Genomic DNA, 24,947 nt, shown 5'->3' on the forward strand with positions numbered 1-24,947 from the left:
TGTAGTTCAAAATGTGCAGTACGGCCGTACTGAACTCCAAGGAGGCCGCATTGAGCTCCAAACCTCCCACTTTCTTATTTTTGGCTACTCTAAGACCTCTAAACCTACAGATAGTCATCCTATGGTCTTCTGGGAGTCCTTCTGGGTGACTTTCCTTCGATCTTTGAGAGTCTTCGAGTCTTATTTCCGGCCCGGACAATTTTAGGGGTCTACAGTGGGTTTTATATGTGCTAACCCTTATATTTCCATGATGTGGACTGTGATGATCTCATTATGTGGGGGAGCAGATCAGGTATGAGGCTTTGGGATAGCAAGGAGTCTTTTGGATAGCTGCTTTGAGAAGTGGCTAGGTTTAGAGCTTGACCAGCACCTAGGGTGTCTTATTTTCATGTTTTCATGACGTTGTAATTACATTATCTTTTTGGATTACTGTATAACTTTACTGAGGATGATGACTCTGTTGTAAAAGATTATGTTATATATTTTGAAAACAATTTATATGTTATTGTATATTTACACTCTAGCGTAGTTGGCTTTTGCTCTATTTTCTTTATTTTATATTATTTTATTTTGGTTGGTTATTGATGTGACGGCCTAGGGTGGGTCGTTACAATTTTGGTATCAGAGCTGGTCGAGTCTCTTTAGGGTTTGTGGGAAATGGTCTTGTTATGTTTCTGTTATGTGGAAATGGATTTTTGAAAAGGAATTTCTTATGTGTTTTGGTGTAAACTTATGGGTTCCTTGATTTTTTATCTTTATTAGGATGGTTGGTAGGGGAAACCATTCTAATCCTTCTTCAGGTGTAGATGAGCGGCAGATTGCTCAAGCTATGGAGCTAATTGCTGCTGCTATTGGACAACAGAGTACTTTGTTGGCTCAGATGGAGACCAACCGGGCTGCAGCTGAAGCAGCTAGAGCTGAGGTACCTGATGAGTATAGGGGCTTGTCAGAGTTCAGAAAAGGGAATCCTCCTCAATTTACAGGTGTTGATGGACCTAAAGTTGCTGATCAATGGATTGAGGAGATAGAGAAAATCTTCATGGTGATGCATTGTCCTGAGGAGAGGAAGCTAGTTTATGCTGTTTATATGTTGGTGGGTGAGGCTAGTTTCTGGTGGAAAGGTGCTCAAGCTATGATGGAAGCTAGAGGGGAGGCGATAAATTGGGAAAATTTCAAAAAGGTATTCCTAGAAAAATATTTTCCAGATAGCGCCAGATATGCTAAGGAAGCTGAATTTTTAAGACTGCAACAAGGGAATATGTCTGTACAAGAGTATGTGGTCAAGTTTGAACACTTGGCTAGGTACTATTCTCAAGCTATCACTGAAGCCTGGAGATGCAGGAAGTTCAGTGAAGGTTTAAGATATGAGCTGAAAAAGACTATTGTTCCTATGGGGATTGTGGAGTTCCCGGTTCTAGTTGAAAAGGAAAAAACAGTTGAGAGATTTGAAGGAGGAAATAGAGTGGCAAAGGGTCCAGAGGGATCATCTGGATTTGGGAGGGGGAAACATCCTCAAAAGAGACCATCTCAGTTTCAAATTGGAAATGCTAATAAGAAATCGATGGGGACTACTACTACAGGAGCTGTTCAGAGTATTAAATGTTACACATGTGGAGGCCCACATATGATGAGGGACTGTCCTACAAAGAACTATATGTGTTTTAAATCTGGTAAAGTGGGTCACATGGCTAAAGATTGCATTGTCAGAAATATTCCAGCTAGAGAGAACCAGAAAGTGGATCAGCCTACTACAGCAGGTCATGTTTTTACTTTAACAGGTGTTGAAGCTGAAACGTCATCTGAGCTGGTAAAGGGAAAGGGCAAAGCTGATGGTAGTGATATTTCTATTCTATTTGATTCTGGTGCTTCACATTCCTTTATTTCTTATGAATGTGTGGCAAGATTAAATTTAGTTGTGAGTTCTTTGTGTGTGGATCTAGTTGTTTCTACCCCAGCTTCAGGGTCTATTTTGACTTCTGAGGTTTGTTTGAGATGTCCAGTGGAGGTGGAAGGGCGTTGTTATAAAGTGAATTTATTTTGTTTACCTCTATCCGATTTGGATGTAATTTTAGGGATGGATTGGCTTTCTGCCAATAGGATTTTGATAGATTGTTCAGAGAAGAGATTAATCTTTCCTACTGTTGAACAGGAGAGATTTATTTCTAGTGGACAGGTGGATGGGTTGTTGAAGGGTGGAGCTCTTGGGTTTATGATCTTATCTTTTATTAGTATAGAGAATGAAAAGTTGTTGAATAGTATTGATGTTGTTAGAGAATTTCCAGAGGTTTTTCCGGATGATGTTCCGGGATTACCACCAAAGCGAGAGTTAGAGTTTAGTATTGATCTTATACCATGGGCGGGACCAGTGTCTATTTCTCCTTATAGAATGGCACCAGCGGAGTTATCTGAATTGAAGAAGCAGGTTGAAGAGCTTTTGGAGAAGCAAATGATCAGACCTAGTGTATCTCCGTGGGGAGCACCAGTGTTATTGGTAAAGAAGAAGGATGGTGGTGTGAGGTTATGTGTGGATTACAAACAGTTAAATAAATTGACAATTAAGAATAAGTATCCATTGCCTAGGATAGATGATTTGATGGATTAGTTGAGGGGAGCTTCTGATTTCTCCAAGATTGATTTGAGGTCTGGGTATCACCAGATTCGGGTAAGGGAGGAGGATATACCAAAGACTGCTTTCAGGACTCGGTATGGCCATTATGAGTATGTTGTCATACCTTTTGGAGTGACGAATGCTCCAGCTATTTTCATGGATTATATGAGCAGGATTTTCAGACCCTTTCTGGATAAGTTTGTGGTGGTGTTCATTGATGATATTCTGGTTTATTCTAAATCTATGGAAGAACATAGAGGACATCTGAGGATAGTTTTGCAAGTATTGAAGGAGAAACAATTATTTGCAAAGTTGTCAAAATGTGAGTTTTGGTTATCTGAAGTTAAGTTCTTGGGTCATGTGATTTCTGCACAAGGAATTGCAGTTGATCCTACTAAGGTGGAAGCGATTCTGAGGTGGGAGCGTCCAAAATCAGTTACTGAAGTTAGAGGTTTTGTGGGATTGGCTGGCTATTATAGAAGATTCATAGAAGGGTTTTCTAAAATAGTTATGCCTTTGACACAGCTGACTAGGAAGGATCATCCTTTTATATGGACGGAGGAGTGTGAAAAGAGTTTTCAAGAGTTAAAGGAAAAGTTGACTTCGTCTCCAGTGTTGATTCTGCCAGATCCTAATAAATCTTTTGAGGTTTATTGTGATGCATGTCGCAACCCGAAAATTTCCGATCTTGCGACTAATGGTTTAAACATCCTTTTAAAGATCTCATCAATTAAGGAATGCCCGGACACCAGACTAATCCTTAATCAATGGTTTTGAAAATAGGTTCTATGGAGTCGCCACCAATGTTTTACTCAAAACATTGAAAAAAGAAAAGATTTTTAAAAAATCCAATAATGGCCTTCATAACCAGAATTGGGTTCGGGGGTCGGTTACGTGTAAGGAAGGTATTAAGCACCCTTACAACACCCTAAATCGGTACCCTATGATGAAGTTAATGCGATAAGAAATAATAAATTAAATATTATATCCCCTTTTATTGATGATTATTTACATGATTTAAAATTTAAATTAACAATTGACTCTAAAATATCTACATGATTGCTCTTATTATAAACAATATTTATCAAATGTAAGAAATAAAATAGAGAGAAGAAAATTGATTTGAATACCTCTTGAACGAGCTCTATTAATCTTCAAAGATGGAGATTTGGGTGCTTTTTGGCAACCCTTCACACTACAATGCCTCACAAAAATCTCAAGAAATACAAAAAGAGAGGGGAAGAGAGAAAAAGAGAGAAATTTTGAGCTATAGGAAGTCTGGACGAAATTTCGGAGTCCGGAGAAATGAGCCCCAACCGTCTATTTATAGACTTCAGAAGGGGGGTCCAGAACGGCCCGTTCCAAAATCGGAACGGCCATTCTGGATATGGCCGTTGTGCCTTAATTTGGACCCTGGAATGGCCCATTCTGAAACCGGAACGACCCGTTCTGAAACCGGAACGGCCCGTTCCGGGGAACCAGAACGACCGTTCTGATTTCAGAACAGCCCGTTCTGGGGTCCAAATTCAGCACACATGATTGGTCTGGAACGGCCCGTTCCAGATTTAGGAACAGCCCGTTTCGGACCCTTTCCAAATAAGCTTTTACCCCTTTTTGGAGGAGTTTGGAACGGCCTGTTCCAATCTCGGAACAACCCGTTCCAAATTAGGGTTCTTGGCTTTTTGGGAGCCTCGGAACGGCCCGTTCCGGACCTCGGAACGGCCCGTTCCGGACCTTGGAACGGCCCTTTCCGGGCCCATAAAAATATTTAATCTGTGCTTTTGGGCCCTCTGAAGTACTGTCTTCTCGTTGGCATGCTTCGGGAGCTCCTTCCCTTCGTAACAGAGATCCATGTCCTTGTTTGTGTGCCCCCGGACGAAATTGGGTGTCTATAGCTGCCCCTATTTACTTGTCCTTTGGAATAGTAATGTGTTGCTTTTCCAAAGGCAAGGAAAGACGTAGACATTTCGTCCGGGTCTTCTCTTCGTCTCTTTGGTGCTTCTGCATTGTTTCCCTTGTGATAGTGAGGTGAAGATTCAGATCTTCACTCTTGTTTTGACAATAGATACCTTCACGTTGTTTCCTTCGGGTAGACGGTGTTCCCTATATCCTTGTCCCATGGAGCAACTGAGTGTTGGATTGTATGCTCTATTAGGTGTCAAGGATGGTGAACTGAAACATCTAGGCTTCAAGGCCCATGTGAATGCCCCATGTTGCTTCCTGTGTCCTGAATCTTCTCCTTTGCTTCAACAGTGTAAATGCCCCCACACCATTTCTTTCGGGTAGATGGTGTTTGCCCGTATCCTTGTCCCTAAGAGCAACTGAGTGTTGGTTTATATGCTCCGTCGGGTGATAAGGATGGTAAACCGAAACATCTAGGCTTCTAGTCTTGATGTAGATGCTTCCTACTGCTTCTGCTTGTCTCATGGTAGTGTGTTTCTTTATTTGTGGCTTGTTAAAGAGGGAGTATATTATGAGCTCAGCCTCTCCAGGCTGGACTGATATTTAGGGCTTCAGTCGGCCCACTACTAGTTTTGGGGTTTAGCAACCCTTACCGATCTTGTACTAGTTTTAGGGATCTAGCAACCCTTACTGATCTTGTACTAGTTTTAGGGATCTAGCAACCCTTACTGATCTTGTACTAGTTTTGAGGATCTAGCAACCTTTTCTGATCTTGTACTAGTTTTGGGGATCTAGCAACCCTTACTGATCTTGTACTAGTTTTGAGGATCTAGCAACCTTTTCTAATCTTGTACTAGTTTTGGGGATCTAGCAACCCTTACTGATCTTTTACTAGTTTTAGGGATCTAGCAACCCTTACCGATCTTGTACTAGTTTTGGGGATCTAGCAACCCTTACTGATCTTGTACTAGTTTTGAAGATCTAGCAACCTTTACTGATCTTGTACTAGTTTTAGGGATCTAGCAACCCTTACTGATCTTGTACTAGTTTTAGGGATCTAGCAACCCTTACTGATCTTGTACTAGTTTTGGGGATCTAGCAACCCTTTCCGTGTTTGTACTTGATGTCTTCTTGTTGGTGTTGTGAGATGAAAGTCTGCCCCTAGGTGGATGGGTAGGAAATGTTTGATGTGCCCCTATGTTGGTGGGCAAAGATAGATGGATGACAAGGATTCTAGTGTTGCCCCTGCCATGTGAGTATTGTGATGCCTCTCCAGGCGTCTTCATTGTGGGATGGTTGGTAGGAGTTTGGTTTTGTTCTTGTCAAGGTGAGTATTGTAATGCCTCTCCAGGCATCTTCTTGTTGTAGGTTTTTTTCTTTTCATTTCTTTGTTTAGCTTCGACTTTTTCACATTTGAAGCTTGCCTTTTTCTGCTATTTTTAGATGCTTCGGCTTTTTCTACATGTACGAAGCTTGCCTTTTTTTCTGTTTTATTTTGTGTTGTCATCATTGGTGAAGGGATCCCATCCCATGATGATGTTATTTGCTGAATCTTTATTAATGAGTATTATTTCGGAAGCCACTCCTGGCTTTGGTGAGGAAACCATTCCTAGTCTGGCATTCTCTTGGATCATCTTTCATTTGCTGAAGAAGTAAGGCGTGGTGGCCTCTTCATGCTTATAGTTGCTTGCTTGGTCGATTCCATTCTATTCCACTATTGATGTGTCTTTGCTTAGTGGGCACATAGAATCACTTGGGGTTTTTGTTTGTCACCGTTTCGACTCATGCTTGGCTTTTGAGCTTTTACGAGTGTTTTGTCCTGATGACTCTTCTTGACCCATAGCAAGTAGAATGCATGGATGCATGGATGCAAAGAAAATGCAAGACAAGAATGATTCTTTTAATTTTTTTGTGTAACGCCCTTCCATATGCCCCTAACTCATATGCATGCGATACAGTTTATGCTTGTGTTTGTTCCTAAAGATGCAATTCATTTTTTTTTATATCGGGAAATTAACCTGTACGTGTTAAGGTTAATGATGACGATTCCTTTGCATTCATGTCGTTTATGATCATTGTTGGGATATGTTCTTTTGAACACGAGGTTCCAGTGGCTCCTCAATTATCAATGTGTAGTCAAGTGTCTCCCAACTCCGTTTGGGGGCGTCTCGATCTTTCCTCTGTGAGTATTCACTGTGCATTCTCCGTGTATATTTTTGGTACCATTTTAATGCCATAAGGGTCAAGCAAAAAGAAAGAAGGGATGTTTGTATTTTTTCAAAAGATTGTTAGAAGGGTTTTTTTTTTCAAAAGGGGTTTTTAGAAGAATGGCTGGCCAAGGTGGGCTTTAGTGTTTATGGCTATTAAACAAGGCATATTTGTTGCAAAGAAGCTATCATTGTGTTTTAGCCTTTTTGGAAAGTGGAGTGATGACTCGGGGTTGCATTTTGTTTAGATGATCCCCCTGAGCTGCCTTTCGGTTTTCAACTCAGGTTGCTGCTTTAACGTCCTAACTTTTGCCTAGGTCACTTGAGATGTGTTTCCTAGCGGACATTTTTCTTTTGATCTTTTCTTTTGCCTAGGTTACCCAATTTTGCTTGTGGGTTGCCTAGCAGATCTTGCCCTAACTTTTGCGCAGCCCCCTTAGTGGGTTTCCTGCCGGGCCTTCTTTTTCGCAACATTTATGTGGGATGCTCTATTTTTATTAAACCCTAGTCATGTTTGAATTCCTGATTATTCCTTTGTTATCCTTTCCATGCTATTATTAAGTAACATCTTTGTCACAAATACATTTTGTTTATTAAGGGTTAATGGATGAGGCCTAGAGTGAATATTTAAAGGGAGAAGAGAAATGAAAGAATGTTTATGGCATTTGAAACAGTACTTCCAATTTACACGTGCCCCTTTAGCAAAGCTCGAAGGCCCGGGCATGCCCCGAGTTCGTGATTCGTACACAGAGAGATTAACTGAGGCTGCCCCCTAGAGAGGCATGGTTGACGATTGGTTGAACTACGTTAGGAATGCATTCCCACTTGCTTGAATGTGGGTGTTTCGACTTCGGAGTGAAACCTTTATGAATTCTTGCTTTCTAAAGGGAATACTCAAGCCGCCTTTCGGTTTTCAACTCAAGTAGGCATTACTTTTTTTTAAAATTTTTTATTTTATTTTTATGTATCCCTAACTTTTGCATAGGACGTATCCTATCGGGATTTTGATTCTTTTTTTTTACCCTAATTTTTGCCTAGGACTGTAGACCCCTAAAATTGTCCGGGTCGGAAATAAAGCTTGAAGACTCTCGAAGACTGAAGGAAGATCAGCCAGAAGGACTCCTGGAAGGCCCTAGGAGGGTTCTCTGTAGGTCTAGAGGTCTTAGAATAGCTCAAAATCAGGAAGTGGAGGGAATGAAGCCCAATACGGCCGTACTGAACTTAATACGGCCGTATTGAAGCTTCAATACGGCCGCAGTGAACTTAATACGGTGTATTGAAGTTTCTGAAAACTTCAATACGGCCGTACTGAAATCAATACGGCCGTATTGAAGCTTCAATACAGCCGCAGTGAACTCAATACGGGCGCATTGAAATTTCCGAATTTCAATACGGCCGTATTGAACTCAATACGACCGTATTGAAGTTCAAAAATTTCAATACGGCCGTATTGCTTCTGTAGGCCGTATTGCGCCTATTCCCTATAAATATGACGTCAATTGGACGTCATTCCACACTTTTTCAGATAGTTTTAACCCTCTCCTTGAGTATTCTGGGGTTTTTGAGCAGTGTTCTGCCCTAGAAATCACTCGGAGAGTTGATCCGACAAAGTTCTTGAGCCCCGAGCCATTTTGCTTGAGGATCGAACCTAGTCGAAGGGAAATCCCCCGGATTTCCATAGTTAAAAGTTTTTAGGAAGGAGCGAGCGAGCTTGTAGAGCGAGGGAACGCCAAAAAGCTTCCCAGTTTTACTCAATATATAAAAGCACGCTTCAAGAGGTTTCTTCTTAAATCCTTCCTTTTACTGCTTTCTGTGTGCATATTTAAACTGTCATCATGTAGATAGTTAATTTATAATTGCTTAAAATAAATAGGGGTAATTTAGTAATTTTACGCTGTTATTTTAGAAAATAATCTGTCATAGGGAACCCGAAAGGGGCGCTGTGGGGTGCTAACACCTTCCCCACGCGTAACCGACTCCCTTACCCAACTCTGGTTGTAATGGCCAAAGTTGATTTATAAAATCAATTGCCTTATCCCTTTTTCCAATGTTTTGAGTAAAACATTGGTGGCGACTCCACGAACCCTCCTTTTACGAAAACCACTAATCCATGGAGGGTCCCGCTTGGGATTAATATGGATTGGTGAGACATTTTAATAAATAAATTGGATAAGATCGACAAGGTCTCAGTTTGAGAACAAGTCGTTCTAATAATCCAATACATTTTCAAAACTAAAATAATAAGCGAGCTCGACCGTCTTCGCGACCGCCGAGGCCCGTTTGGGCCGGTGGCGACAGATGGCGACTCCACTGGGGAAGCCTCGAGAGTCAGTCCCATTTAGTGACAGATTATTTTTAACAAATAATAGTTAAAATTACTTCATTACCCCTTGCTTGTACTATAATATGTTTTATTATATGGCTTTAAATAACTGTTGTATGTTTAAATTCCGCAATGGTTTGAAATAAAAACTGCACACAAACCTTTGCACACAACAGTTCCCTCTATACCCGGGGGCATGAGTGATTAACCATAGGGAGTGGATGTTAGTACGGCCGGTTGTCGAATGGGTCTATAGGTGCCCGTAGACCGTTGTCGGAAAACATCACTCAAGGTGATAACCATGAACTTGAGTCCGACGGTGCGTTGGAGCTTTCCATCGACCTACGATGAGAGGAATTGGGTCCCTATAATGGGGGCACCTTGGGGGCCTTGGACTGGTGAGAACAGTTAGAACCACCTTGAATATGCACCATTTCTGCAGGATACCCCTACCTCGTGATTCGCTCGTGACTGTTCGTGGATGAGTGAATTGTGTGTGCATTTTTTATGTGACATTGTATGAGCATATATTTGCACCTTTTAAACATACAACATTCTTGTTTACAATAAAAAAATAAGAATAAATAGAAATAAAGATTTTCTAGTACATGGTGTTAACATCTGCCTCCATTGCATTCATATAGGTAGTTTCCCTTTTCACCCAAAATATACAAAAATACAAAATACTCAAAAAGAAAAAAATACGTATTTATCCAAACCAAGCAATATCATGCATCATCTTAGGAATATCCCGAAAACATGATAATGCTTAGTTGAATAAACACTATGCATGCATATTCATCGCCATCATCTCATATCATGCATTGTATTGTAGATTATGGAGAGGTCTAGGGAGGTGCAAAGGCCATTAAAGAAAGTGGACTTCCTATTATACCGTGCTGAGAGGTTGGATCACCTCTGTACCTTGATGTCAAGAGAGGCTCGCGTCGAGTTTGAGAAATCTTATGGGCGAGTTCTCGATTTGATGAGGATTTGTGTGGATCCAGCTTTTCTGAGGGCATTGGTTCACTTCTGGAGTCCCGATCTGCACTGTTTTGAGTTCCCCCAGTTTGACCTGGTTCCTACTCTAGAGGAGTACGAGCTCATGTTACGGTGGCCTAAATCAGCTGGGGTCTACCTTTTTCAGGGGAACCATGTGGCCGTAGAGAGAGTAGCCACTCAGGTCAAACTACCACCACGATTATCTGCTTTAGTGGGGAACGGCAGTATCAAGGGTTGGAAGCTTGCTATGATCGAAGACCACCTTTCTTCCTTGGCTGGTGAGGGAGATTGGTTAGCTTTCAACAAGACTCTGGCGTTAGCCGTGTTTGGGACGATCCTATTCCCCTTTCACGCTAACACAGTGGACCATGCTGCGATGGACGCTTTCTTTGCTTGGGACGTGCATATGAAGAGTCCCGTGCCCGCTATTCTTGCCGACACCTTGCTATCTGTTCATCTATCTCAACAGAAGCAAGGGAAGATCATCCGATGCTGCACCTCCTTGTTATATGTGTGGGGCATCACACATTTCTACGCCTCCAGTCACATGGGGACCTTGCCCGATCCGTTGAGAAGCTTCTCAAAGATCCCCGTCTGCCGCCGATATGCTTCCGAGTGGAAGGATGAGATGGAACAGTGGAATATCGAGCACTTTACGTGGGTTTGCCCTTGGTTCCGTCCGAGCCATGTATTGACAAGATGCGGCAGTTATTCGAGCATACCGTTGATGGGCCTCAGAGGTTGCATAACCTACTCACCTAAACTGGTTATGAGGCAACTAATGAGGACCCAAATCGTTCCTACCATAGAGGAGCTGGGAGGGTTGTGCTTCTCTTTCGATCCCGAGCATCAGAGAGATATGCACGCTGTTATAAGAGCATGGGAGAGACCAACCTATGAGGGAGATCTCGAGCTTGAAAAGCCTCGGGTGTCCGTTTCCATTGACTATGAGAAATGGAGGAATGAGAGGGGGGTGTCACAACCATCCACCTCTTGTGCAACCACGACTACAAGGAGGGTGTTGCATGAACAGGTCGACGCCTTGACCAAGAAACTGGGAATCATGGGAGCTCAGATGAGAGTTCTTGAAGAGAAAAACGAAGAATCCAGTTTCACCATTGATGGTCTTCAAAGGCAATGCAAGAAGAAGGACCATGAGATAGAGCGGCTCAAGGATGAGTGTGCTAACCTCAACGAGGAGACTACTCGGGCATCCAAAATGCCAAAGGTTGAACCGAGTAGTCAACTCCGAGAAGTCAATGAGAAGATAGCACGCCTTGAAGCCGAGCATGCAAAGCAGGCACAGTTGATCAGGGACATGCAAGATAATTTGATTCTGACTCGATCCGACGCACAGCAATGGCGGGAGGTCGCTCAACAACAAGCCACAAACCTTTCCGATTTCCGCAAAAAGGAAAGGAAAGGATTGGCACAAATGGCCAAACTCCGAGAGGAGAAGGATCGAGCCGAAGACGAGCTTAATGAGCTACAGGCCATGATCAACTACTATACTCAAAAAGCGAAGGAGGCTCAGAAAATCAGTGACGATATGAGCCAAGCGGTCCATACGCAGATTAAAGCAATGGGTCGTCATGTCGAGGAAGCCGAAGATGAATGGCAAAGAAACATGAACCCGCCTGTGGGTTTTTACCGGCTTTTCTCTTATTGTAAAAAATTGCTTCAAAGCATTGTATAAAGTTGTACACTTTCTTTAATGAATAAAACAGTATTTTTGAGATTTATTGCCTTTGCATCTCATTAGTCATTCATTTTGCATTTATCTCTCCTAGTAATTAATAATAAAGGTTAATAAAAAGAAAGAAATAATCGATGCGTATGTTCAGAATGGATCGCACGCCATTGGTCATTAAATGCGAACCAACAACTGCGCAAAGCGAACACACGACGACGCCGTTGTTGGTAATCAAGACAGACGAAAGGGAGGGTCCGACGCCGTTAAGGATTGTCGCTCCAAGGCCTTTCCCCTACAAAACAAATAAGGCTGTGCCATGGATATACGACATCCATTCTTCTGCCGACAGCGATATCTCCAACATCGCTGGACTTGGGGGCATGACTAGGAGTGGCAGGATCTACACTCCCGAAGATCTGCACGATAAAGCTCCCAAGAATAAAGGAAAAGAAAAGGAGAAAACCGAGGAAGATAGAGAATCCGAGGAGGAGACTGATGAGTTGTTAAAATTCATCAAACAAAGCGAGTACTCCATTGTGGATCAACTTCACAAGACACCAGCAAAGATCACTTTGTTGTCGTTGATCCTAAGCTTCGAACCGCATCGGCAAGCTCTGTTGAAGGTCTTGAACGAGGCATATGTGTCGCATACCATCTCCCAAGACAAGTTTGAGGGAATTGTTAGCCACATCACGGCTAATGATCACCTCACTTTCACCGATGAAGAAATCCCCGCCGAGGGACCTAATCACAACAAGCCCTTGCACATCTCTGTAAAATGCAAGGAGTACCACATCGCAAAAGTCTTGGTGGATAACGGATCTTCCTTGAATGTGATGCCCAAAAGAACTCTTGATCAAGTGGCAATCAAGGGAGTCCAAATGCGCCCGAGCAACATGATCGTTCGAGCTTTCGACGGTTCTAAAAGAGAAGTGGTGGGAGAAGTCAATCTTCCAATCCAAATTGGACCCACCATCTTCAACGTCGAATTCCAAGTGATGGATATTACTCCTGCATACAGCTGTCTCCTAGGCCGACCTTGGATTCATGATGCGAAAGCTGTACCCTCTACGCTCCACCAAAAAGTCAAATTCATTGTGGGTGACAAACTGGTGACCGTGCAAGCTGAAGACGACATACTCATCAGTAAGCCATCCAACATACCTTATGTGGATGCAGCAGAGGAAGCTTTGGAAACCGCCTTCCAAGCATTGGAAATTGCCAATGTTGAAACGTTTCCCCGAGAAATGAAGAAGGTAGCCCATATGCTCACAAAGAACGGATACTTGCCAGGACAAGGATTGGGCAAGTACTCCCAAGGAATCCCGGAGCTACCTATTATCAAGGACAATCCGGGGAAACAAGGATTAGGATACAACCATGTTAAAGATCAAAGAACGAAGAGGAATCAAGATCCTTCTCGACGTTCTTTAAGCCAGATCTTTAGGAAGGCTGGTTCACAAACGTCAAGGCCAGCTGTCGTCATCAAGTGTCCTTTTCCTTCTAATAGGGATGTGTAAATTCAGTGACTATTAGAGATCACTCCTCGGGGACAGCCCGACCCCCGAGCCTCGATAGGGCACATGTTTCCATCATGATTATAATAAAATCATTCTTCATTATTTCTTATTGATTCTTTTCTTGCTTGCAATAAATCTCTAGACCACATTATTTAACCCTGTTTGAACGAACATAAGTGAGGTTAAAATCGTCTTAATAATCAATAAACCCGCATCATTTTTATGTGGAAGTGTGCATGACAGCTTGGAGCACCTTTTCTTGGCATCAATAAGTGCCATCATGGATAAAGAAATCCTAAAGATAAAAAGCTCGGCAGGAAACCCAAAAAAGGGACTGCGCAAAAATAAGAGCAAAAGACCCGCTAGGAATCCCACAAAAGGGTGACCTAGGCAAAAATTAGTTTACAAAATAATGAACAAAAACAAAAGCCCGCTAAGACATCACAAATGGGTGTTTTAGGCAAAAGTTAGGGCCGTCAAAAAAAGGAACAAAATAAATCCATGATGGTACCATCAATTGAATTCAACAAGGGGCTCAAGAAAAGCTATCCAAGTTGTCAAAGCACAATCATTAATAACAAAGATCTGCTTAACTTCATAAGTGTTTAATCAAACAAACCTAAACACAATAAGCCTACCAATGGCCAGCCATTCTTACAAAATCCATTTTTCAAAAATAAAATAATCCCCTCTAAAACACAAACTTTTGAAAATATATCATTTCCTTCTTTTCTCTCTTGTCCTAACGATTTTTGAATAATCTAATGGAAACATGGAGATATAGTGGTCAATAGGAGGGTTGACACATCTTCTAAAGAAAGGGAAGAATCATTTGGTTGATGACACCAAAATCAAATACGCATCATTCCTCGGTAACAGAAATCGGCAGAGCACAGCTCGTCTAGAGGAATGGCAAAAATCCAAACAGAAGAACGCATCGATTAATTCTTTTGAAAAATGAATCAAATAGAATTAGGTGCATCATATACTGCATACATGCATACAGATGATAGGTGTACTGGAAGATCACTTATTCTCTGTTTCTTAAAAAAAAAAAAAAAAAAAAAAAAAAAAAAAAAAAATCATCAATCAATGCGCCCGTACTGAGTTTAATACGGGCGTATCAAGGTGAACGTTGAAGCAACGTTTCGTATTCAATACGGCGTATTAAACACAATACGGGCGTATTGACGTTCAATACAGCCGTATTCCATTCAATACGGGCCGTATTGATTGCCACATTTGTACAATAACGGTAAAGCCAATACGGCCGTATTGAATTCAATACGGCCGTACTGGCGAAAACTTCTCTATAAATAAGTCTCCCCCCCTCTCATTTTGCATACCAATCTTCTTTCCCTGCATATTTTGTTTGTGAGTGCACCCTAGATAGCTTCTCAGAAATGGCAGAGTCATCCCGAAAAAGACAGAGAGCCCCAGCTCGACGTGAGATGACAGACCGACACAGGCAACGGCTGGAGCTCATAGAGACGTTCAACTTCGAGCCGTCAAGGGTGCTTGACTTTGACCTTCTCCGAGCAGTGGGCTTGGAGGATGACGTCAGGGGTTACTTCGGCAGCATAGGATGGGGATTTCTCCTTGATCCCCCTTCTCAGCTGTACTTGACAGCCACGAAGGAGTTCCTGGCCTCCGTCGGTATTACTGAGTCGACGAACAGTTATGGGGAAGATGTCTGCTCGGTTGATTTCTGGATGAATCAGGGGTACCGCTCCTTGACTTTGGACGAGTTCAATGTCCAGGCGGGATTTTTCAGCCGCACTGATCAGCTGGAATTTCGGGATGCCATATGCGAGTGGCCTGATCAGTGGACTCTGGTTGACATGTGGAGATTGCTCACTGGCCGAGAGGATTACCATTCAGGGGTAAAGGGTTCCCGGCTTCCGACCGCTCTTCGGATCTGCCACAAGATCCTTACCAGTACTATCCATGGCAGGTCCAAGAGCCCCGAGTCGATTACTCGTCCGGACCTGCTGGCATTATATTGCATGGCCACCGGACGGAAGGCCAACCCTGGATATTTCTTCCTCGAGCATGTGAAGAAGCTGGGGACACGAGAGGGAGGAGAGTCTAGACAGGGGTATATCTTGGTCGCCCCACTCCTCTCACAGCTGGCGGAGACATGGGGATGCCCCGATGGCGAAGAGCCAAGGGCGCTGGCGCCAAAGCTGATCGGTGCTACCACTTTGATTAGCATGAGGATCATTACTAGATCAGCTGGGGGGTTTGTACGAGTAGATGGCCCCGATGCCTATGCCGACATCCTCAATGACCTCGACTTTGAGGGCGATGGCAGCCCACAGCCAGAGACCGGCACTTCGCAGTCGGATAGGGCCTACTTTGATGCCCGCTTTGACGCTTTACAGCAAAGCATCGATACTCGATTCGATGCTTTTCAGCATAGCATCGGCACATGGCAGCAGAGTACAGATGCTCGACTAGATACCTTGGTGCAGGGGTTCGACAACCTCTCCGTCTGGATGCATCGCCGCTTCCCGGACCCGCCACAGGACCCGCCGGCAGAGGAGTGAAGACTGGCTTCTGTTTTATTGCTTTTTCATGCATTAGTTTGGTTGGGCTTAGCCCCATTTCTCAAAATTTTCCTTGTACAAATTCATTTTTAGTAATGAAATTTGCCACTTTTGAACTCAAAATTCTCTAGCAATTTAAATTCTGTACAGCAAAAGCCAAATCAGAAAAAAAGGCAAAGTACAGAAAAAGCCGAAAATAAAAAAGGCAAGGATACAGAAAATCCAACAAACAGTTTGTACAGAATAACTGAGCCTGGAGAGGCTTACCAAAATACTCCTCATCCCCCAACTGTACAGAGTAAATGAGCCTGGAGAGGCTCGCAGAAATAATACTCCCCAGAGAAAACCTCAACTCAAGCTCATGGAACGAATCCCCAGCGAGAGCTATCAAAGAAAAATCGACGCAATCCCCAATGGAAGTGCGATCATCCAAACAGTATATACAAGTCAAAGGACTTAACACTTCCTCAGTGGAAGATAGCTCTCCGACTCAAAGTGCTGAGCGAGGCTAAGCCTGTAGAGGCTTCCTAAATAATACTCTGGGATACAATAAGATCCCTAAGTCCCCAATCGCCTATTCAAGAGGCATCCCTACAAAAGGAGAAAAAATAAAAAAAATAAATAAAAAAAAATCTCTCAATAAATATTCCCCAAGCGGAATGCGGCATCCAGCCAAGCACCGAACATCAAGATTATCTGCCCAACAGAAGAGGCCAGTCAAGAAATGAATGACAGAACTCCCTAGTGGATAATAGCCTACACAGAGGCTACAAAATCAGAAAATTGAAAAGAGTCACCCGAATAAAGACAACCGGGATACTCCACCAACGTCAAAGGACGTCAGCCAAACATAAGGCATCGCTCAACTCAAAGAGAGAGCATCTGTGTCCATACCCCAAGGATTCAGAAATTCCCCATGGGTACCAACAATGCAAGGCAAGTTGGGGCACAGGAACCTATGAATGACTGCACATCCCCTAGACGGATCCCTGCGTTATCCAGCCCTCAGCGGCACAAAATCAGAAAAAACTGTCGAAGCAGCATAGTGGATTGTGGAGACAAAAATCATCTCAAAACCCTGGAGAGGGTAAACTCGCATTGCCGAAGTGATCAGAAGACACGGACGCAGTCCCTGGAGAGGGCAAACTCAGCTGCCGATGTTAAGACGCAGTCCCTGGAGAGGGTAAACTCGCATTGCCGAAGTGATCAGAAGACACGAACGCAGTCCCTGGAGAGGGCAAACTCAGCTGCCGATGTTAAGACGCAGTCCCTGGAGAGGGCAAACTCAGCTGCCGATGTTAAGACGCAGTCCCTGGAGAGGGTAAACTCAGCTGCCGATGTTAAGACGCAGTCCCTGGAGAGGGTAAACTCAGCTGCCGATGTTAAGACGCAGTCCCTGGAGAGGGTAAACTCAGCTGCCGATGTTAAGACGCAGTCCCTGGAGAGGGTAAACTCAGCTGCCGATGTTAAGACGCAGTCCCTGGAGAGGGTAAACTCAGTTGCCGATGTTAAGGCGCAGTCCCTGGAGAGGGTAAACTCACCTGCCGATGTTAAGACGTAGACCCTGGAGAGGGCAAACTCAACTGCCAAATGTTAAGCGGCAGAGCCTGGAGAGGCGGTACTCAATCATCAGGGTGATGTTAACACACTGGTGTCTAGCTTCCGGCTCGGGCGTCGAGTGAGGCTAGGTCTGGAGAGACGGTACTCAACCATCAGCGTCATCAGAGGTGCGTTGATGTCCAACTTCCGGCTCGGGCGTCGAGTGAAGTTGACCCTGGAGAGGGTAAACTCAGCTACCGAGGATGTTAGAAGCGCCGAGGTATGCACCCACCTGGAGAGGCTACTCAACAATTTTCCACCGGAAGACATTACAAGTCAGAAGGTTGGCACATCACCCGGACAATTGGGTCAACTCCTTTACTTGTCAGCCGGTACACCAAAAGGCCGTCCGACTAAGTAAAGGGGGGGCAGCTGTAGACCCCTAAAATTGTCTGGGTCGGAAATAAAGCTTGAAGACTCTCGAAGACTGAAGGAAGATCAGCCAGAAGGACTCCTGGAAGGCCCTAGGAGGGTTCTCTGTAGGTCTAGAGGTCTTAGAATAGCTCAAAATCAGGAAGTGGAGGGAATGAAGCCCAATACGGCCGTACTGAACTTAATACGGCCGTATTGAAGCTTCAATACGGCCGCAGTGAACTTAATACGGTGTATTGAAGTTTCTGAAAACTTCAATACGGCCGTACTAAAATCAATACGGCCGTATTGAAGCTTCAATACAGCCGCAGTGAACTCAATACGGGCGCATTGAAATTTTCGAATTTCAATACGGCCGTATTGAACTCAATACGACCGTATTGAAGTTCAAAAATTTCAATACGGCCGTATTGCTTCTGTAGGCCGTATTGCGCCTATTCCCTATAAATATGACGTCAATTGGACGTCATTCCACACTTTTTCAGATAGTTTTAACCCTCTCCTTGAGTATTCTGGGGTTTTTGAGCAGTGTTCTGCCCTAGAAATCACTCGGAGAGTTGATCCGACAAAGTTCTTGAGCCCCGAGCCATTTTGCTTGAGGATCGAACCTAGTCGAAGGGAAATCCCCCGGATTTCCATAGTTAAAAGTTTTTAGGAAGGAGCGAGCGAGCTTGTAGAGCGAGGGAACGCCAAAAAGCTTCCCAGTTTTACTCAATATATAAAAGCACGCTTCAAGAGGTTTCTTCTTAAATCCTTCCTTTTACTGCTTTCTGTGTGCATATTTAAACTGTCATCATGTAGATAGTTAATTTATAATTGCTTAAAATAAATAGGGGTAATTTAGTAATTTTACGCTGTTATTTTAGAAAATAATCTGTCATAGGGAACCCGAAAGGGGCGCTGTGGGGTGCTAACACCTTCCCCACGCGTAACCGACTCCCTTACCCAACTCTGGTTGTAATGGCCAAAGTTGATTTATAAAATCAATTGCCTTATCCCTTTTTCCAATGTTTTGAGTAAAACATTGGTGGCGACTCCACGAACCCTCCTTTTACGAAAACCACTAATCCATGGAGGGTCCCGCTTGGGATTAATATGGATTGGTGAGACATTTTAATAAATAAATTGGATAAGATCGACAAGGTCTCAGTTTGAGAACAAGTCGTTCTAATAATCCAATACATTTTCAAAACTAAAATAATAAGCGAGCTCGACCGTCTTCGCGACCGCCGAGGCCCGTTTGGGCCAGTGGCGACAAGGACACCCTTTACAGGTTTTCATCCTAGCGGGTTTTTGTCATGCAATGCCTTTATTCTTCAATTGAGTTTTGTTGTAATTCCCTAGAAGCAAGGATTCATTCATTCTTGATTGTTCCTCCTATCCCAACAGTTGTCATTTCCGCATGGGGAACTCTTGGTGTTTGAATCGTCAATTTGGGCGTGTTATGCCCCCTAGTCTTCTTGCATAATTACTGGTTTTTAAGTGCTTTCAATTTGATGTATCGAGTTTGCACTTGACTACCAGTGATCTCATTATTTGATTAACACGCACATGTTAGGTTTCCCTTTTTATTCTTATTTATTATTTACAAGGAAGACATGCTGTCTATATGAAACATAAAATAGGATGCAAAGATGATTGAGAAATTCAACAAATATCATTCTCATTGATTTGTTTGTTTAGAGAACATTCTTTGTACAAGATCTTTCGGTGCATTTTGATGATGTTGAGGCTACAGAAGCTTATGCTTGAATCATGTCCCTATGGACATGCTTGCTCGTTCGTTGATTTGCAATTAGTCTTCGTTTCTTCTCAGATTCTTCTTGCTATTCCCATCAGAAGTAACTGTTAATAAGATCTTCGGGTTCCCCACTAGTTTGGTGATGCCAAAAGTTTCATCTTTGTTGACGAGATTAATGAGTCAGAGAAGAAAGATGCAGTTTGGAGTGATTTGATAACGAATTGGAGGTGTAATGGAGCTTATCATCAATTCAATTTTTTTTTAAAACTCCCTAGATTCATGATTTCTTGTTCATCAGGGGAGTTTTCTTTAGCTTCCCAAACTATGTTCTTTTGAAGCAAATTCTTTTTTTTTTATATTGCTTCAATTTCCTCTTCTTTTTTTTTTTGCATGCCTCCTTTTCGAAATTTCAAATAATCTCCTATTTAAATTGAGGAATGACATCTTTCTAGATTGGAAGAAATCTGAGAAGATGTAGAATTTGCCTTCTGTTTAAAAGATGACGAGAGTCCAAAGTCTAGTAGGCCTCCTTAATATAAGGGCACACAAATCTTGTACTTAAGAATGTTCTCCTTTCTCAAAAATCTTTACGTACTATGTGCCTTCCATTTTCTAATGAATGCATATGCTAAACTAAAAGATGCATGATATTTGTTTTTGCCTAAATTTTATCATTTTTTTTTTGTTACTAAAGGGGAATGATGCATGATTTTTGCTATACTTTTTTTTCTTGTTTTTTTTTTAAATAAACTACCCTATGTGATGCTTTGAAGTTTGGGTATATAGAAGGGAGTTAAAATTTTATCATATTTTTTTATTAATATTTATTTGTTTGTAATTCTTATCTATTTGAAATAAATAAACACAAACAAATGCAACACACATATGCTCAAACAAATGTACACCCGCGAACAATCACATTTAAATTCTTGGTCTGTGGTCCCTGCAAGAAAAGTGCATTGTATAGGATAGTTCTAATCTCGCTGGTCTTAAGGCCCCCAAGGTGCCCCCCATTATAGGGACCCAGTATCTCTGTCGTCGTCACCTGGCAAACTCTAAGGTTTTTCGCAGTACTTCGGGCTAGAGTAACCGGTTATCACCTTGAGTGTGATTTCCGACAAGGCTCGCAGGCTCCAAGGCCAAACTTGGGCCGGTCGTACGTCAACCACTCCCTATGTTTATTACCCTCATGCCCCCGGGTGTAGGGGGAACTGTTGTGTGCAAAGGATTGTGTACAATTTTTATTTCAAACAAATGCTGAATTTAAACAGGCAAACAAATATTAAAGCCAAACAAATAAAGCAAAAAATGTAAAGGGGAAAATATTTAAATTATTATTTTTATTTTATTAACTTCATCAATTAAATGGGCCTGACCCTCTTTAAACGTCCCCAGTGGAGTCGCCATCTGTCGCAACCCGAAAATTTCTGATCTTGCGACTAATGGTTTAACCATCCTTTTAAAGATCTCATCAATTAAGGAATGCCCGAACACCAGACTAATCCTTAATCAATGGTTTTGAAAATAGGTTCTATGGAGTCGCCACCAATGTTTTACTCAAAACATTGAAAAAAGAAAAGATTTTTAAAAAATCCAATAATGGCCTTTATAACCAGAATTGGGTTCAGGGGTCGGTTACGTGTAAGGAAGGTATTAAGCACCCTTACAACGCCCTAAATCGGTACCCTATGATGAAGTTAATGCGATAAGAAATAATAAATTAAATATTATATCCCCTTTTATTGATGATTATTTACATGATTTAAAATTTAAATTAACAATTGACTCTAAAATATCTACATGATTGCTCTTATTATAAACAATATTTATCAAATGTAAGAAATAAAATAGAGAGAAGAAAATTGATTTGAATACCTCTTGAACGAGCTCTATTAATCTTCAAAGATGGAGATTTGGGTGCTTTTTGGCAACCCTTCACACTACAATGCCTCACAAAAATCTCAAGAAATACAAAAAGAGAGGGGAAGAGAGAAAAAGAGAGAAATTTCGAGCTATAGGAAGTCTGGACGAAATTTCGAAGTACGGAGAAATGAACCCCAACCATCTATTTAAAGACTTCAGAAGGGGGGTTCAGAACGGCCCGTTCCAAAATCGGAACGGCCGTTCTGGATATGGCCGTTGTGCCTTAATTTGGACCCTGGAACGACCCGTTCTGAAACTGGAACGGCCCGTTCCGGGGAACCAGAACGGCCGTTCTGATTTCAGAACAGCCCGTTCTGGGGTCCAAATTCAGCACACATGATTGGTCTGGAACGACCCCTTCCAGATTTAGGAACAGCCCGTTTCGGACCCGTTCCAAATAAGCTTTTACCCCTTTTTGGAGGAGTTTGGAACGGCCTGTTCCAATCTTGGAACGGCCCGTTCCAATCTCGGAACAGCCCGTTCCAAATTAGGGTTCTTGGCTTTTTGGGAGCCTCGGAACGGCCCGTTCCGAACCTTGGAACGGCCCGATCCGGGCCCATAAAAATATTTAATATGTGCTTTTGGGCCCTCTGAAGTCCTGTCTTCTCGTTGGCAAGCTTCGGGAGCTCCTTCCTGTCGCCACCCCGCCGAAACGGACCTTGGCAATCGCGACGATGGTCGGACTCTTTTTAATGTTTTGAAAAGTGGTGGATTGATAGAACGACTTATTCTCAAACTGAGACCTTTTCGAGCTACCAATTTTATTAAATGATTCACCAATCCATATTAATCCCAAGCGGGACCCTCTATGGATTAGTGGTTTTCGCAAAAATTAGGGTTCTTGGAGTCGCCACCAATATTTTACTCAAAACATTGGAAAAAGATTTAAGGCAATTGATTTTATAAATCAACTTTGGCCATTACAACCAGAGTTGGGTAAGGGAGTCGGTTACGTGTGGGGAAGGTGTTAGCACCCCACAACGCCCCTTTCGGGTTCCCTATGACGGATTATTTATTAAATAATAGCGTAAAATTACTAAATTACCCCTATTTATTATAAGCGATTATATATTAAATATCTACATGATGATAAATTTAAATATGCAACAATCAGAAAGCGGTAAAAGAAGGGATTTTTAGAAAAGAAACCTCTTGAAGCGTGCTTTTTATATATCAATGAAGTCTAGGAGGCTTTTTGGCACTCCCTCCCTCTACAAGCTCGCTCGCTCCTTCCTAAAAAATAATTTTTGACTATGGAAATCCAAAAGATTTCCCTTCGACTAAGTTCGAATCTCCAAGCTAAATGCTCGGAATTCCAGAACTTCGTCGGATCGACTCCCAGAGTGATTTCTAGGGCAGAACACTGCTCAAAAACCCCAGAATACTCAAGGAGGGAGTCAAAACTGTGTGCAAAAGTGTGGAATGACGTCTAAATGACGTCCTATTTATAGGGATGAGGCGCAGTACGGCCCCTGGGTTCAATACGGCCCGTATTGAGTTTTTGTACTTCAATACGGCCGTATTGAATTCAGTACGGCCGTATTGAAATACAGAAACTTCAATACGGCCGTATTGGTTTCAGTACGGCCGTATTGTAGTACAAAATGTGCAGTACGGCCGTACTGAACTCCAAGGAGGCCGTATTGAGCTCCAAACCTCCCACTTTCTTATTTTTGGCTACTCTAAGACCTCTAAACCTACAGATAGTCATCCTATGGTCTTCTGGGAGTCCTTCTGGCTGACTTTCCTTTGATCTTTGAGAGTCTTCGAGTCTTATTTCCGACCCGGACAATTTTAGGGGTCTACAGCTGCCCCCCCTTTACTTAGTCAAACGGCCTTTTGGTGTACCGTTTGATAAGTAAAGGAGTTGACCCAATTGTCCGGGGAATAAGCCATCCTTCCGACTTGTAGTGTCTTCAGGTGGGAAAATTGTTGAGTAGCCTCTCCAGGTTGAGTTTGCCCTCTCCAGGGTGAGTATTAGTCGTCGCCTCTCCAGGCTCGTGCATACCTCCGCGCTTCTAGTTACTTTGGTAGCGTGAGTCTTGCCCTCTCCAGGGTGAGTTTTCCCTCTCCAGGGTGAGTTTGCCCTCTCCAGGGTGAGTATTAGTCGTCGCCTCTCCAGGCTTGTGCATACCTCAGTGCTTCTGATCACTTTGGTAGCGTGAGTCTTGGCCTCTCCAGGGTGAGTTTGCCCTCTCCAGGGTGAGTTTGCCCTCTCCAGGGTGTTGCCTCTCAACATGGGCAGCTGAGTTTGCCCTCTCCAGGGTGAGTTTGCCCTCTCCAGGGTGTTGCCTCTCAACATGGGCAGCTGAGTTTGCCCTCTCCAGGGTGAGTTTGCCCTCTCTAGGGTTTTGAGATAAGTTTGTCTCCACAGTCCACAATGCTGCTTCGACGGTTTGTTTTTCTGATTTTGTGCCGCTGAGGGCTGGATAACGCAGGGATCCGTCTAGGGGATGTGCAGTCATTCATAGGTTTTTGTGCCCCAACTTGCATTGCTTAGTTGGTACCCATGGGGAATTTCTGACATCTTGGGGTGTAGACACAGATGCTCTCTCTCTGAGTTGAGCGATGCCTTATGTTTGGCTGACGTCCTTTTGACGTAAGTGGAGTATCCCGGTTGTCCTTATTCGGGTGTCTCTTTTGATTTTCTGATTTTTGTAGCCTCTGTGTAGGCTGTTATCCGCTGGGGGATTCTGTCATTCAATTCTTGACTAGCCTCTTCTGTTAGGCAAATCATCTTGATGTTCGGTGTTTGGCTGGATGCCGAATTCCGCTTGGGGAATATTTATTGATATATTTTTTTATTTTTCTCCTTTTGTAGGGGTGCCTCTTGAGTAGGCGACTGGGGATTTGGGGATCTTATGTATCCCAGAGTATTATTTAGGAAGCCTCTGCAGGCTTAGCCTCACTCAGCGCTTGAGTCAGAGAGCTATCTTCCACTGAGGAAGTTTCAAGTCCTTTGACTGAATATTTTGCTTGGATGATCGCGCTTCCATTGGGGATTTTGACGATCTTGCTTTGATAGCTCTCGCTGGGGATTTGTTCCATGAGCTTAAGCTGAGGTTTCTCTGGGGAGTATTATTTCTGCGAGCCTCTCCAGGCTCAGTTATTCTGAGAGAGTATTATTTCGGCGAGCCTCTCCAGGCTCAGTTATTCTGTGGGAGTATTGTTTCGGCAAGCCTCTCCAGGCTCAATTATTCTGTACGAGTATTATTTTGGCAAGCCTCTCCAGGCTCAATTATTCTGTACGAGTATTATTTCGGCAAGCCTCTCCAGGCTCAATTATTCTGTACGAGTATTATTTCGGCAAGCCTCTCCAGGCTCAGTTATTCTGTACGATGCGGAATCTTTGCCTTTTTTTGTCGAATTTTGACTTTTTCTGTATTTTTGCCTTTTTTGTCATTTTTTGGCTTTTTCTGTATTTGATTGCTTTTTCTGTCGATTTGCGGCTTTTTTTTGTTGACCGCTGCCATACACAAGCAATTTTTCCTATTTTTCTATTTTATGC

Source organism: Cajanus cajan, chromosome 7, assembly GCF_000230855.2.
Source record: "Cajanus cajan strain Asha chromosome 7, NIPB_CcT2T_4, whole genome shotgun sequence".
In the NCBI taxonomy this organism is placed as follows: domain Eukaryota; kingdom Viridiplantae; phylum Streptophyta; class Magnoliopsida; order Fabales; family Fabaceae; genus Cajanus; species Cajanus cajan.